Genomic DNA, 17,012 nt, shown 5'->3' with positions numbered 1-17,012 from the left:
TGTAATGTAATGAGCTTCCATATAAAGGCAAAGCCATTCTAATTGGCTCATGAAATTTGAGGAGGTGGGATTCATGCTCCTCGGCTCCTCTGATTGGCCCACTATCCTAATTAGTAGATGTGGTAAGTGAACACAATTTCCATCAAATTCTCCATATAAGGAGATGGGATTAACACATGAAACTTTGAAACTGCGGGTCTCGAATCCATATAGGGTTGGCTAACTGAAAGTGGGGATCTCAAAATATCAAAATATGAATCAACTCTGCAAAAAATGATGATGTTCTATCTCCTGCACTGTCCGATATTCTGCCGAGATTTAATTATTTATGTATTTTTACATTGCATCATCTCAGTTATTAAAAACTTTACTCTTTAATAAATGTTAAAATTATATACATACCAATGACTTGTTTTAAAATAATTTTTTTATGCTATGTTATCAGTAAATGTTTGATTTGTATACCTATTTTATATACTTATATACCTGGGTTGAGCAAACATTTCTCAGGTGAAAAGGAATCAGGAGTGGAAAAAGTTTAAGACAACTTGAATTAGAGCACACATGCTCATTACAGCCAAGTGCCCTCTCCAGCTGTTTCACTTCTAGTGATTGATTTTACACACTATCAAGAAGTTAACAACCATTTGTTAAGCACCTACTATGTGTCTTGCATTGTACTAGGTGCTAGACAAAGACTGAAATGAAACAATTCTTGTATCCAAGGAGACTATATTCTTTTCACATAGGAATTTACTTTACTTGACTATATGTATTTTCTTTTCTTTTCTTCTTCTTTTTTTTCTCCAGAGAAAGATGGGAGGGAGAGAAAATAAATGCTGGTCAACAGAAAACATTTAATGAATGTATACAAAACATATAGTATAAAATATAAGGTAATTGTATTATTATGCCTGGGGGCAGGGAGGCATTAGCAGTTGCAGGGATCAGAAAAAACGTTTTATGTTAAATCAACATTAATTTTGATCTCACTTGCTTCCTACCTAGTAATGGAAAAATAACCAAGTAGAGAAATATCAATTACTGTTGAAAAAAAATTGATGAGCTCATCATTAACTAAATAGTTCAGGGAATGATAGCATATTATTTACACTGAGCAATGAGCTCAATTCTTGGCAGGAAAGTAAAAGAATTGGTATTCAAATATTTGGTTTTGAAATATATAAATTTCATCTTTTAAATTCAGTATGTGATTCCTTTATCTGGGTTTTTAGAATAATTTAAATTTTTTTTTAGCAAATTAAAGAAAGCCTTGTGAGTTTTTTTTAAGCATATGGCTTAAACCCTCTCCTCCCTTGTCCTCCCTTGTTCTCCTCTCTCTTTTCTCTCTTCTCTTCTTCTTTCCTCTGTTCTCCTTTCCTTTTCCATAGACAAAGTCTTCCATACTACTGTGTAAAATACTTTCCTTTATCTACCAATCAACGTGTTTGCTATCTGCCTTCTCCTTCCCCTCCTCCATTTAAAATCCAATTTCAGGGTACAGTTAATACCTTATTACTAAAGAAGCAGCTGCTGCAGAGTGAATAGCCTGTCTCAGAGCCAGGAACAAGTAGGTTCAAGTTCTATCTCTAACAGATAGTAGCAATATAGTCTTGGGCAAGTCTTTTTTACCTAGTGAACTACTTTCTAAGACAGAAGTCCTTAGTTTGGGGTCCATGGACACCCATATGGACATAGTTCAGGGAATACATGAATTTGAATGGGGAAAAAATAAGCATTTATTTTCACTAAACTCTAACTCTGACATTGTCTTCATTTTCTTGCACTTGGGGAGGAATTATATATATATGTATATATTATGTATATGTGTGTATATATATGTGTGTGTGTGTATATATATATATATATATGTATACATATATATAAATCCTGAGAAAGAGTCTATAGGCTTCACTTGGCTGATAAAAGTTTTCTATGAATAAAAAGATTAAAAAAACTGTTGCTCTTAGATATGAGTGATAGAAAATGTGCTAATAGTGGTAGAGGCAGTGACTTCCCTATCCTTATGATGATACAGGTTCTTTACCTCTCCCTATCCTAATTAAGCTATTCCCCTTTCTCTTGTCATTCCTCTTTTTTCTCTTCATTGGACTAGAATAGGATGTTATTATTGGGGAAAAACAAAGAAACCTATTCCTTTAAACTTCACTACTGCAAACCAAATTTCATTAGTGGTTATAGTGAAAAATTTCTTTTCTCTCCTATATCCAGTTATAAGGAAATAAATTTTTTTTTAATTTTTATTTAATAATTACTTTATATTGACAGAATCCATGCCAGGGTAATTTTTTTTTACAACATTATCCCTTGCACTCTTTTCTGTTCCGATTTTTCCCCTCCCGCCCTCCACCCCCTCCCCTAGATGACAAGCAGTCCTATGTATGTTAGATATGTTGCAGTATATCCTAGATACAATATATGTTTGCAGAACCGAACAGTTCTCTTGTTGCACAGGGAGAATTGGATTCAGAAGGTATAAATAACCGGGGAAGAAAAACAAAAATGCAGATAGTTCACATTCGTTTCCCAGTGTTCTTTCTTTGGGTGTAGTTGCTTCTGTCCATCATTTATCAATTGAAGCTCAGTTAGGTCTCTTTGTCAAAGAAATCCACTTCCATCAAAATATGTCCTCATACAATATCGTTGTCAAAGTGTATAATGATCTCCTGGTTCTGCTCATTTCACTTAGCATCAGTTCATGTAAGTCTCGCCAGTCCTCTCTGTATTCATCCTGCTGGTCATTTCTTACAGAACAATAATATAAGGAAATAAAATTTGAAATTATGTGTGGTGACTTGAAATTATTGGTAAATACTAGTCAATATGATTTATAGCCAAACAGTTTTCTAACTAAGATTTGAGTGACACTAGTTCCAGATCAACCCCAATGTCATTGTTTAATATGACTTTAAATATGATTTCAAATTTAATCCTCTTGATGGGACAGAGGAGTTTTGTTATGTCCAGAAAGGTCCAGCTTCAGTACAGGCATTCAGGATAACAATGCTGATCAGGTATACTACTGCCCTTATTTCACTGCCTTTGACTCATGATATCTGTATGACTCTGAAAAAGTCACTTAATATATCAAGGATCCAGCAACTCTCTCAGATTATAAATTGTGCTCCAGGTCTTTTTTCCCCCCTCTATTCTGACTAATGTATCAAATACTTTATTTTCTTGGGTAAAAATACAACAAAAATTCCTTTGGTCCTAGTGGTTAAAGGTTATCATTACACACACACACACACACACACACACACACACACACAGACATATATGTTTATATATATATGTAAATATATACTCATTGGTTTCACATATGTACACACATATGTGTAAATGCATATACATAAGTATCTCCTATAAAATCAATTTAAAATTTTTAACTTGAAAGTTTTTGAACCTAACTATGGAGGTCATTTCAAGAGCAACTCAGATGACATCCTTTGGCCTTGAGTGAAGAAGCATTGGGTCTATTCTTAACTCTTCCACTGAGTTGTGATTTGGTGACTTGTTTGAGCCAGTTATAGAAGAGCTGCCTTTTTCTCTATCTTATTGAGATGTGAGGAATGATGATATTTTGCCTTATAATTGCTTAGTGATTCCAAAAGGAAGAGAAGTTATAAAAACAAGTTATCTTTGATTAAACACTGTAAATATTGCAAAACTATGGAAAAAGTGAAAGGCAGAGTTTAGCATTTATTTAGTAAAACCAATGAATATAAACATACCTTCTGAATAATTCATACTATGATCTTCTCCAATCTCTGGCCACTTGTATTCCTCCAAATAAAAATTATTTAGGTGATTTCTATCATTTTTATATTTCTTTTAGTCTATATAGTATATCCCAATTACTCTTCCCATACTGAGAAGTATTGTATCTCAGCCAGGGATCTATGTCACACTCCACATTCATACTACACATCCTGTCATTAGTATTCCTCTCTAGAAAGAAAAAAAATTCAATTCTCATAAAATTTTTTAAAGTACTGCAATTGATCCTCAATATTTTACTTCTAGAATAAAGAAAATGGTTCCAAGGAATATCCAGAACCAAATAGTTTATCTTCAATCAGTCTACAGAAAATTTTGAAATCAATTTGTCCCCAATCAATTAAGACTTAGGGAAGGTCCTCATTTTAAGTAAGGTATCAATAGTCATGTCTCCAGTCCTCTCAAAGAGAATGACCAGGGCATATCCATAGGAAGATAAAATCAAAGCCCCAAGGGTTCATTAGCCTGTTAGCTCATCAAATTGATCAGCTTACTCCTTTAATCATTATTCTAGAGACAGTAACATTTTATTTTGTAGTTATGTACTACTGGATTGTTTATTTAACAGAATAACATGTAAAGTAATAAAGGATATAAATTTTAAATTGCCAAGGAAGATTGAAAATGAAGAATGAAACTATAAAATATCTTCCAGGTAAAAGTCTCCATAGAATAAACTTTTCCTGATAGTCAAAGATAATAGAATTATACATTCAGAACTAGAAGCAATGTAGAGACAAACTTGTTCAACTTCCTCATTTTTCAAATTAAGAAACTGAGTCCCAGAGAGATTAAGTGACTTTCCCATGATCATAAATATGATGGCATCTTTTTTTGTGTGTGGCAAGGATGGGATTGAAACTTGAACCAAATTCAAGATTCAGAATCTTTTCAATTCATGTCTTTATTGCTCTCTGGATTTTTTATTCTTATTCTCTATGTGTACTTTCTTCACTATGTCCCAGCAGCTTGCTTATCCTGAGAGTTTATTTCATGCTTTTGACTTTCTTAACCTGGAAGATCACTGTACTACTGAGGTGCTTTCTCCTATTTGTCAGCCTTCCAGAAATTTCATTTTAAGCAAAGGCACTGAGACTGCTAGGAATTACTCCTTTATTTGTTTTTGGGCTCCCCTTTTGATTGACTCTCTCAACTCTCTGTCATCCCTTCCTTCCTTTTCATATTTCTTTTATGAATTGTCTTCTTGAGGCCAGGAACCATCTTTCCTTTTCCTTATATTTATGTTTTTCAGCCCTGAAATCCCTTAATAAATGCTTTTTGATTCAACTTTAAATTTGCAGAGATATTACATCTGTGAATTGTTAATTCTGTATAACTAAGAAAAATTTGTAGACTGTGTTAACCTTTGTGAAAAAAAAATTGATTGTGTATGCTCATGCACATTTATATGCATACAATGCTAGCTAATAGGGGACCCTAAATTAGAATCACTGCTGCTTTCTATTACATTTATTTCTTCTGTCAAAATGATTTTATTTATAAAGTGTAGGAGACTTTTGTTTCTCCAATATGAATAAACCTACAAAATGTTCAACTTTCTTCTAATTCACATAGCTTTACTAGTTGTGGGAAAATTGAGTTCTGTTAATCAGAACTTAGTGATCCACAAAAGTGAGTGAGTGAATGTGTGTGTTTGTGTGTGTGTGTATCTGTTAGGAGGTGTGCTTGGTCACTAATCTTGAGTATGCAGGTATAGTTGTGTTCAAGCTTCTACAATTCAAAAAGACATTTTCCTTTTAAAAAATTTAATATTTTATTTCCCCCAGTTCACATAAAAACAATTTTTAACATTTGCATTTTTAAAATTTTGAGTTCCAAATTCTTTCTTCTTCCTTTCCTTTTCCTTCCCTCATTAATAAGGCAAGCAATTTGATACAGGTTATATGTGTGTGGCCATGAACATCATATATTTCTAAATCACATTGTAAAAGAAAACCAGACCCCCAAAAAAAACACAATAAAAGAATTTTTTAAAAGTATGTTTCAGTCTGTATTCAGATTCTATCAGTTCTGTCTCTGGGGATTGATAGCATTTTTCTGTATAATTTCTTCATAATTGCTTTAAATCATTGTATTGTTGAGAATAGCTAAGGCATTTGAAGTTTTCATTGTATAATTTTGCTCTTTCTGTGTACAGTGTGTTCTACTGCTTCTGTTCATTTCACATTGTATCAGTTAATGTAAGTCTTTACAGGTTTTTCTGGGAGCATTCTGCTTATCATTTCGTATAGCACAATATTATTGCATCATAGTCATCTACCACAACTTGTTCAGCCATCTTCTAATTGATGGGCATCCCTTCAATTTTCAAATCTTTGCTATCACAAGAAGAGCTGCTTAAAATATTTTAGTACATGTAGATCATTTTCCTTTTCCTTTTCCTTTTTTCCCCTTCTCTTTGGAACATATATCTAGTAGCAATATTGCTGAGTCAAAGGGTATAGCCCTTTGGGCATAGTTCCAAATTGCTCTACAGAATGGTGAAATCAGTTCACAACTTTACCAACCGAACAATAGTGTCGATTTTTCCACACTCCCTCCAATATTTCTTTTTTTTTTTCTTTTCTGCATGTGAGCTAATCTGAAAGATGTGGGGTGATACCTTAGAATTGTTTTAATCTTTCTCTAATCGATAGTGATGTAGAGCATTTTTTTCTTATGACTATAGATAGCTTTGATTACTTTGAAAACTGCCTGTTCATTCAAAAGGACATTAACAAATCTAAATAAAACACCACAAAGTTAAACTTCCAAAACAATTTTCAGTCGTCCTTAGTGCTGTTTTGTATTTTCTTCCTAGAGAAGGGAATCTTGGCAGCAGCATTGTTCAAAATGTAAAAGCTCTGTTCAGTTCAGCTTGTGCAGGATTAGGCTTTTAAATGATGTCTTATATTTATTTAAAAAAAAACTTACTCTAGGGAAAGAGGCTCTTTAATCACATATTAAATCCACGCTATCACTTGAATACTTTGTTGCTCTTCAGAATTAATTGCAACTAATTCCCTAAGTCATTTTAAAAATTTCCTTTTGGAGGCATATAATTATATTCATTTTACAGGTCAAATAGCTTGTGACAGATTGCTTGGATACTACTTCAAGATCACTATAGAGCCAAAGACTAGATCCAGGTCTACTATCTCCAAAGGAGAAAATTATTTTCTCAGTTATCAGGCAGTTGATTCTACTTCAATAATAAATAAGCAAGGGCAATAAGACTTCATGTGATTTTTGCTTGTTTTAATCATTTTCATTGGATTATAAGTTTAAATGTAAGAAATATGTTCTTTAAAATTTCTTAATTTTACTTAAATTTTCTTTTAAAAAATGGATCAATTTAAAAATATATGTCAACTTTGATTTTCTATGCTTATTATTATTGTACTATATAGTAGTAGGATGGTAAATGTGATTTTTGCCCATTAAGAGCAATATTTCAAAATGAATTGCCAAGCTCACAAATTTTTTACTTAAAAAATTAAGAGTAATTAAAAGTAAACACAACCCAGTAATAAAAAGAATGATGTATAAAGCATCTTTTTAATGAGAAAAAACTCTTTAATTTATTACATATGTGCCATTACAATGATGTGGGCTACATATGGGTATTTTCCCCCTCAGAAATCTTAAAGTGGAAAAAGGGAGAATATTTAGACTTTTTTTATTACCTGTTGGAAAACTGTTGCATGTTTAAATTCTATTGTTCCATGAAATTCCAACTCATTAAGAGTACAATAATTTTTATGTTCTAACCCAAACAATTTATGTGGTTCAAAAGATGAGTACGTTTCATGTAGTCAGATTACTGGACAGTAATATTATCAACATTTGTTTTAAATTCTTATCCGATATAAAGAGTAAGTTATCTATTTTAATTCAAAATTAAAAATAGAATCTCACTCATTTTGAAGCTCAATTATAATGTGTCTATTTGTAATGAGAAAAATCAACTCACATTTCATTTGTCCACCTCTTATTTCTGTGTTCATGATAAATATTTACAAAAAGGCAACCATGAAAATACTTGTAGCTAATGTATATACTAATCTCTGTTGCAGAGGATGAAAAGATAGAGAAATTCTAAAAAGGACCTACAAATTAACTTGTTCAATGATACATAGTGACTTTAATACAAAGATGGGCATGGGGAATATGACCAAAACATATTGAAAAATGTTGTTAAGAATTAAGAAAGTAAATGGCTAAAGGTTTATGCACTTACATAGAACCCTCATGTCTGTATATTATAAATGCCTTATTGAAGAAGATAATCAAGAGGCACCAGATAGGGAAAGTAGCAAAAAAAAAAGGAATTCTAAAAATAAAATGTTATATTTTGACAGGAAATAACTCATTACTGAAGTGAAGATTAGTCCCAAATAATTTGTCTTGGGAAAAAAAAGATCAAAATTAACACACAACCAAAAAAATCAAATAAGATAAAGGTATTTGATGCAATTAAAACAATTGGAATAGCTTGATTTAAAACAGAATGGAATTGTTAAAAATGGAGAAATAGATGGAGAAAAGAACTTTATCATAGGTAATAAACATGTCCCAAAGAAATTTAGACATTGTAAATGAGTGGCCATAATGAGGGGATGAAAAGAGCCTAGAAACCACCTCAGCCAAATAACATTTAATCTCCTTTCCAACTTGACAGATGTGACAGCCAAGGGCAATACAGTTTATAGTTTAAAATTATTTGCAAAATTTTACAGAAAATGGGGGTGGGTGGGAGACTATTAAGGACTAAACCATAATAGAACAGTAAGAAGCAACGAAGAGAAAAATATGTCCAAAGAAAACATGGCAAACGAAAGAACTTTGCAAAATCAGTTTAAGATATATTTAAGGATAAAATTTGAAAGGACAACTACTTGATGAAAAAAAGAAAAAGATCTGTGAAGATTTTTGTAACAAATTCTTTTCATTGTCAAAGACAATACAACTACTGCATTTGGAATCTTTCATCCATAGTATCAAATTCCTGCATGAGAAAGTTGAAATGGAAGTAATCAAAATAAGGGGGAAACAGGTGAACTAGACTAAGTAGACACAAAAGTAGTTTATGCTGAATGTGACCATTTTGAGGACATAGAGGAATCAATATTTTCTTTAAAAATCTGAAAGACAGGAAAATACTAGACTTAGGAAAAAAATCTCAGACTTTATTTTTACCAAATAAAGTGATCAAGAAAATATTAAAAACTGCCCATCCACATACTTACTTTACCATTTATGCAAATTTCATGAGAATAATCTATGCATTTACTAAGGTGTTCTTTGGTAACAGTAAAAAAAAGATCATGAATGATAGTCTACAGCAAACTATATATTTCTAGTCATCACCTGAATGAAAAGTATAGAAAATGCAATATCCCATTGTGATTACTGCTTGTTGACTATTTAAAAATACCTTAAATGCAAAATTTGCCATTATCATAAATAATGGAGTTCAATGTGAAGTCCAGAGTCAAGATGAATTAACAATAGGTCCTCCACATGCTCCTCTTTGTGGGTGGCATTCAAGCCTCCGAAATACTGCAGAACTTAATAGGTAAGATCAAGGTGAGATCAAGTGGATAAAGAATACCGTCTTTTGAAGACTTACGATAAACAATTTAATGGACAGCTCAAAGCTCCTCTTCACCAGCAAGTGAACAATCAGTTGGGCATAGAATTGCATGGGAAGAGGAGAATGGACTGATCAAGTTTGATTAATAGCAAAGTCCTTCCTTTGAGTTTGAGTTTCTTCTTGAAGCAAAGACATCATTTCAACACCATTTTAAAAAATAAGTTTTTGTTGATATCTTCTTTTTGTTAAATCACCATAGTTATCTCAAGTATTCCTCCCCTTTCCACTCTCAGATATCATCCCATATAACAAATAATTTTTTAGAGAGGAAAAAGAAAATATAAGTACAACTCATTGATATATTGAAAAAGTTGGAAAACATGGCCCATATATAACCATTTGTGAACCTGCTACCTCCATAAAATGGTAGGTTGGGGGCAACATCATTATACTTATAATGATTTTGTATAGCTGTCAGTGATAAAGCACAATAATCTCCAAAGAGTTGATTTTGATAATTATCCAAAAAACAATGCTTAGGTAGGCAGGAATAATTCATAATTTATACTATCAGAGATAGAATACATGTTGACCAAATTATGGATCCATTGGGTATCCATCAGGGTATGGTTAGAAAATGAGATGCCCAAGAAGTTCTAGGACTTTTATATTTTATTTGTTCACTTTATTTTGAAAGGAATGAGAATATTAAAGAAGAGTGTCAGTCATTTATTATTTTTAGTAGCCTCATAAAAGGCTAGAAAAAACAATAATAGGAAAAAGTAAAACCAACCAATGCCAATTTAAAAACAGAATACAGAGTTGCAGTATTTTTAGAATTTCTTCAAAATATTACAAGGATAAAATTAAGAGGTTCTCTAACCTAGGAAAAGGAATTTAAAAAAATAATGTTTGATGTACAGTTCTAATGAAAACAGTTTTGAGACTTCATTTCAGAAAAGAACAAATTTCTTTCAGGGAATGAGAGATGATATTATTACTCTGAAGAAAGTTGGCAGTGATTTTAATTCTTGTGAAATAACAAATCACCATTTCATCCTCTTTTTTAAAAAAGATATTCAAAAATTTTAGCACATTATTTTCCCTCAGTTACATGTAAAAACAATTCACTTTAAAAATTTTAAGTAACATTGAGAAGGCAAGCAATTTAATATAGTATATATGTGTGTGTGTGTGTGTGTGTGTGTAATCATGCAAAACATTTCCATGTTAGTCATGTTGTGAAAAACAAAAGACCAAAAAAACCTAAAGAAAAAATAAAATAAAAAATAATATGCTTCATTTAGTATTCAGACACCATCAGTTCTTTGTCTGGGGATGAATAGCATTTTTCAGAAATCCTTCAGAGTTGTTTTAGATCATTATGTTATTGAAAATTGCTAAGTCATTCATAGTTAATCAAGTAAGAAAACTGCTGATACTTTGTATACAGTGCATTTCATCTTCTATCAGCTTATGGAAATCTTTCCAGGTTTTTCTGAGAGCAACCTGTTCATTCATTCATTCTTTCTTTTTTTATTCATTAGTATTTTATTTTTCTGATATGTAAAGAGAGTTTTCAATATTCGTTTCTGTAAGATTTTGAGTTGGTATCCATTTTTTTCTTTCTGTTCTCCCTTGTCTCTTTCCCTTTCTAAGACAGCAAGCAATCTGATATTGTAGTAATCTTAAACATATTTCCATATTAGTGATTTTATGAAAGAAATATCATGACAAAAGGGGAAAATGATGAGGAAGAAAAAACAAAGGTGAAAATTGTATGATTTGATCCACCTTCAATCTCCATAATTCTCTCTCTGGGTGCAGATGCCTTTTCCATTTCAAATCTATTGGCATTGTTTTGGATCAATGTATTGCTGAGAAGAGCCAAATCTATCATAGTAGATCATAATATAATCTTGCTGTTTTATGTACAATGTTTTCCTGGTTCTGTTCACTTCACTCAGCATCAGTTCATGTAAATCTTTCCAGGCTTTTCTGAAATCAGCCTGCTTATCATTTCTTATAGAACAATAACATTCCACTACAGTAATATACCTTGATTTATTCAGCCATTCCACAATTTGATGATCATCCATCAATTTCTAATTTCTTATCACCACAAAAAGAATTGCTACAAAGATTTTTGCACATGTGGGTCCTTTCCCTTTTTAATGATTTATTTGTGATACAGACCCAATAGTGTCACTGCTGGATCAAAGGGTATGCACAGTTTAATAGCCCTTTGGACATAGATCCTAATTGTTTCCCAGAATAGCTGGATCAGTTCACCAATGCATTAGTGTCCCAGTTTTCCCACATCCCTCCAACATTCGTGGTATGCCCTTATCAGAGAAGGTGCCATGCTTTATGAACAAAGCAGAATTGAATTAGCTCCAAAAAGCTCCAAACAAATACAAGATGTATAAAGATGTCACCTCAAATATTGATAGAGACTATTTGTGTCCAACCTATGTCAGAGCATTTGAGGTTATATTAGTCTGATCAGCCATTATCTGAACTTGACTCTAACATAATGATGCCATTTTGTCCCTCTTTGAGAATGGAGGACAACAACCAACATTCATCATTATCTTTTTCTGTCATTTTATGCTCATTAGTTCATGTATCACAGTACTATTCTATTAAATCCCAAATGCCACAATTGGTTCAGCCATTCCCAGATTGATGATTATCCCTTCAATTTCTTAGTTTTTTTTATTTTTTGTCACCAGAAAGGAATTGTTATAAATATTTTTGTACTTATAGGTCCTTTTCCCTTTTATTTTTTATCTCTTTTGGGAAACAGATCTAGTAGTGCTGTTGCCAGGTCAAAAAATATAGTTTTGTAGCCCTTTGGGCATAGTTTCAAATTGCTCCACAAAATGGTTGAAATCAGTTCACAATTCTACCAAGAGGGCATTAATATCTCATTTTCCCCATATCCCCTCCAACATTTGTCATTTTCCTTTTCTGCCCTATCAGCCAACCTAATAGGTATGAGGTAATACCTTAGAATTGTTTTCATTTGCATCAGTGATTTAGAGCATTTTTCATATGGCTATAGATAGTTTTGATTACTTCATCTGAAAACTGTATCTTATGAAATGAACATATATCAATTGGGGAATGGATCTTATTTTTATAAATCTGATTCAGTTGTCTTTATGTTTGAGAAATGAGGCTATTATCAGAGAAACTTGCTTCAAAACTGTTTTTGTCCTAACTGTTAACTGTATTTCTCACCATCCTATCTCTCCCTCACCCTGGCCATTTATTCTGCTCTCTCTCTATCTTCACCCTATCCTTCCTCAAAAGTGTTTTGCTTCAGACTCTTCCTTCTACCAATTTGCCTTCCTTTCTATCGCTTCTTCCCCCTTCTCTTAGCCTCTTAACTTCTACTTTCTGTAGAGTAAGATAGATTTCTATACCCAATTGAATGTGTATGTTATTCCCTCTTTGAGCCAATTCTGATGAGAGTTAGGTTCACTCACTCCCCACCTTACCTCCCTCCTCTTCCCTCTTTTATGTGAGCTAATTTACCCCATTCTACCCCTCTTTCCTTTTCTCCCAGTACATTACTCTCCCACTCCTCTTAATTTTATTTTTTAAAATATCATACTTTCATATTCATCTTATACCTAAGCACTTTTGTCTATATATACTCTTCCTAACTGCCCTAATAATGAGAAAGTTCTTTTGAGTTACAAATATCATCTGCTGAAGAAATGTTAACAGTTTAATTTTATTAAGTCCCTTATGATTTCTCATTTCTGTTTCTCTTTTTATGCTTTTCTTGAACTTTGTTTGTGAAAGTCAGATTTTCTATTCAACTCTGGTTTTATATCAAGCATCTTGAAAGTCTTCTATTTCATTGAACATCCAATTTTCCTCCTAAGGATTATACTATTTTGCTGGGTAGGTTATTCTTGGTTGTCATCTTAGCTCCTTTGCCTTCTTGAATATCATATTCTAAGTAACTATACTACTCTTTAATATGGAAGCTACTAATCCTTGTGTTATTCTGACTGTGGCTCCATGATGCTTGAATGATTTCTTTCTGGCTGCTTGGAATATTTTTCCTTGACCAGTGAGCTGTGAAATTGTTTCTTTTGGGGAGTTTTTATTTTGGGAACTCTTTCAGAAGGTGGTTGGTGGATTTTTTCAATTTCTATTTTGCTTTCTGGTTCTAGAATATTATGGTAGCTTTCCTTGATAATTTCTTGAAAGATGTGTCTCAGCTCTTTTTTTTTTTTTTTAAATAATGATAATTTTAAAGTTATCTACCCTGGATCTATTCTCCAGATAAGTTGTTTTTCCAATGAGATATTTCACATTATCATTCATTTGGTTTTATTTTGTTGTTTCTTGATTTCTCTTGAAATCATTAGTTTCCATTTGCTCAGTTATAATTTTTAAGGAATTATTTTCTTCATTGAATTTTTGTGCTTAGTCAATTTACTTTTTAAAGAGTTGTTTTCTTCAGTGAATTTTTGCGTCTTTTTTTTTTTTTTTAACCATTAGACCAATTCTGCTTTTTAAGGCATTTTTCTCCTCACTGGCTTATTGTGCCTCTTTTATCATTTGGCCTACTTTATTTTTAAGGTGTTATTCTCTTCAGTATGTGTGTGTGTGTGTGTGTGTGTGTGTGTGTGTGTGTGTGTGTGTGTTTCCCCTATACTAAGCTGCTGACTCATTTTTCATGATTTTCTTGTCAAATTTCCCTCTACCTATGTTGCTTGAATTTCAAAATCCTTTTTGAGTTCTTCCATGATTTGAGATCAATTCACATTTCTTTTGGAGGCTTTGGATGTAGGAGCTTTGATTTTGTTATCTTCTTATGAATGTGCTTTGCTCTTGTCACTGCAGTAATATTCTATGGTAAGAATCTTTTTCACATTTGCTTAGTTTCCTAGCCTATTTTTTTGACTTTTAATTTTATGTTAAGTAAGGTTCTGTTTCCAGGGTAGAGGACTCACTTTCCTAAGAAGCTTCATGATTTTGTGCAGCTGTTGTTTTCACAGATACTTCTAGGGATCTATAAGTTTTCAGTCCTTCTCAGCTGGTAAGATCTAAGGAAAGATGTATTTACTACTCTTTAAGTCTGGGTTCTGGTCTACGAGCAACCACAAGTTCTTTTCTGCCCTGGAACTTTGAGAAGGGTCCCTGCTCCACTGTGTCTTAACTCTGATGTGCTAGTGCTCCCCCTACCACCTGGGACTGCTCTCTAGGACTGTGACTCAGATCCAAGTATGGACAAACCAACAGATTCCTGCCCCCTATAATTTTCTTCTGATAAGTGTGTGACCCCTCTACCAGGGCCAAGAGCTCCTGAATAAGCTGTTGCTGCCTTTGGTTCAGTAACTAGCTCCTAAGGTTTGCCCTTGGTCTTTGGGGGCTAGATCTGTGCTGGTACAGCCTTTACTGGACTGCTATTAATTCTCATTCAGGTACAACAGACCTTTCCTGCTGACCCTTTAAGCTGGGAAATTATTTTTACCCTGTCCTTTTGTGGGTTCTGCTACTTCAAGAATTGTTTTATAACATTATTTAAAGTTCTATAGAGATTTCAGGGAGAGCTCAGGTGAGTCGCTGGTTTTTCTCACCATCTTGGCTTTGTCTCTCCCCCCACCTCCCCAAAGATAGACACTCTTAAGTCACAGGAGACAGATTGAGGTGTTAAACATTCTAAGGGACTATTCTCCTTCATTCATGGATCCCTGTACTTCCACAAATCAGTTTTTAATTGGAATCTTTTTTCAACATTTTTTGACATTTCAGACAGAAAAACAATTATATCAAACAAGTATTTAGTATAACAGACATTTTGTAAACAGTAAAAGACATATAAAAATGACACACACCAGTAGATATGCTTATATGACAACACCTATTTGCTATTAGAATTAGTAATGTGGGACAATTTGTATAAAGGACAGAGAAGAATAAATAGCTCTTTACAATTACCAATACCTAGAAGAGGGCATCTTAAACTTTTTCCACTTGCAAACCCCTTTTGCCTGACAAATTTTTATGTAACTCCAGCTATATAGGTATATAAAATAGATAAGCAAACCAAACATTTTCTGCTAATAAATCATAAATTTATTTTAAAACAATTATTTGGTATACATATAATTTTACTGCTTATTAAAGATGAGAGCAAATTTCCATGAGATAGATGTGCTTGTTTATTTTTACATAAAGAAATAAATCTTAGTGGAATATTTAATATGTTTTACTGTGCCAAAGTTACAACCTACAATTTAAGAAGCTTTGACCTAGAGTACAGAATCATAGTATTTTATTTTATTTGCTGTTTTTTTTTATAGCTTTTTATTTACAAGATATATGCATGGGCAATTTTTCAGCATTGACAATTGCAAAACCTTTTGTTCTATTTTTTCCCCTCCTTCCCCCTCCCGTCCCCCAGATGGCAGGTTGACCAATACAACAATCATAGTATTTTAGATGTGTAACTTGGGCTACTAGGTAGCACCACAGTGCACAGTGTCCTGGGACTGGAGTTAGGAAGATCTGAATTCAAATGTGATCTTAGACACTTACTAGCTATATGATCCTGAGAAAGTCATTTAACCTTGTTTGCCTCAGTTTTCTCATTTGTAAAATGAGCTGGAGAAGGAAATGGCATACCACTCCCATATGTCTTCCAATAAAATCCTAACTGGGGTGGTGATGAAGAGCTGGACATGATTGAAATAACTAAAGAACAGATGCAGATCTTTTATTTTACACGAAGTTGAGGTCTAGAAAGATTAAGTGAGATAGGCAAAGTCATATATGTGACAAGTGGCAGAGCTAAGAATTGAACCCAACTCACCTGACATCAAATGTAGTACACTTTCCACTGTGCCACTGACTATATTCATATTAACCTTCTCTAAATTAACTATTTCTGTAATTGGGTCTGTCATACCTATTTAATTCAAATATAGCATATGGGAGGAGGAGAAAGAAAAGGATTTGAATATAAAATGCTTTTGCAAACTCTGGGAGAAAAAACACACAAAAATCTTAGCTCTTTTTGGAAAACACCTGCCTGAAAAGCAGCTTCTAAATGCATTTGTTTATTCAAATTTTCTAGAAGTCTCCTTTCTTCCCCTGCATACTTTCCCATTGCCCTGATTCTGATTAAAAAAAGATACCCTTGAAAAGCAAAATACTGCTGTGATACTAAAATCAAGCATGATGAATTTGGAGAAATGTACTGTTTGTCCTAATTTCACTTATACATTATGTATAAGTCTGTTTTATTATTGGCATCTGGCACTGGAAATTATAATACATGAAAAGAAATTTGCATGTAAAAGCATATTTGGATGTAAGAGTTTAGCAGAGATCAGGTGAAAAGGTTATTTAGTTTTACTATTTTTTTACCCGACTTGAGGGGAAGAAAGGCAAGATGGACAGTGAGAAAAATTATTTATGACATGTATGAATATGCATATGTGTGCATATATCTAGCATTCCAAGAGGCCTACAGAGATGTGACTAGAACAGTAGGGGCTTCCAAGCAGGAAAATCTTTTTTTCTGAGGTCCATGCTTACGGTGGCTGAGTCATCACTGCAAAATGAGACTGCCGACAAGCAGAAA

The 17,012-nt window shown here is 33.0% G+C and overlaps 1 protein-coding gene across 1 annotated transcript in view; it reads left to right on the top strand.

Annotated features, from left to right (window-relative positions):
* ODAD2 (outer dynein arm docking complex subunit 2) overlaps positions 1-17,012 on the top strand; it is a 219,329-nt gene that overhangs the window by 46,829 nt on the left and 155,488 nt on the right. The window lies entirely within an intron of this gene.

This window comes from Antechinus flavipes, chromosome 5 (genome assembly GCF_016432865.1).
Source record: "Antechinus flavipes isolate AdamAnt ecotype Samford, QLD, Australia chromosome 5, AdamAnt_v2, whole genome shotgun sequence".
Classification (NCBI taxonomy): Eukaryota; Metazoa; Chordata; class Mammalia; order Dasyuromorphia; family Dasyuridae; genus Antechinus; species Antechinus flavipes.
This window is presented reverse-complemented; position numbering and strand designations above follow the sequence as displayed.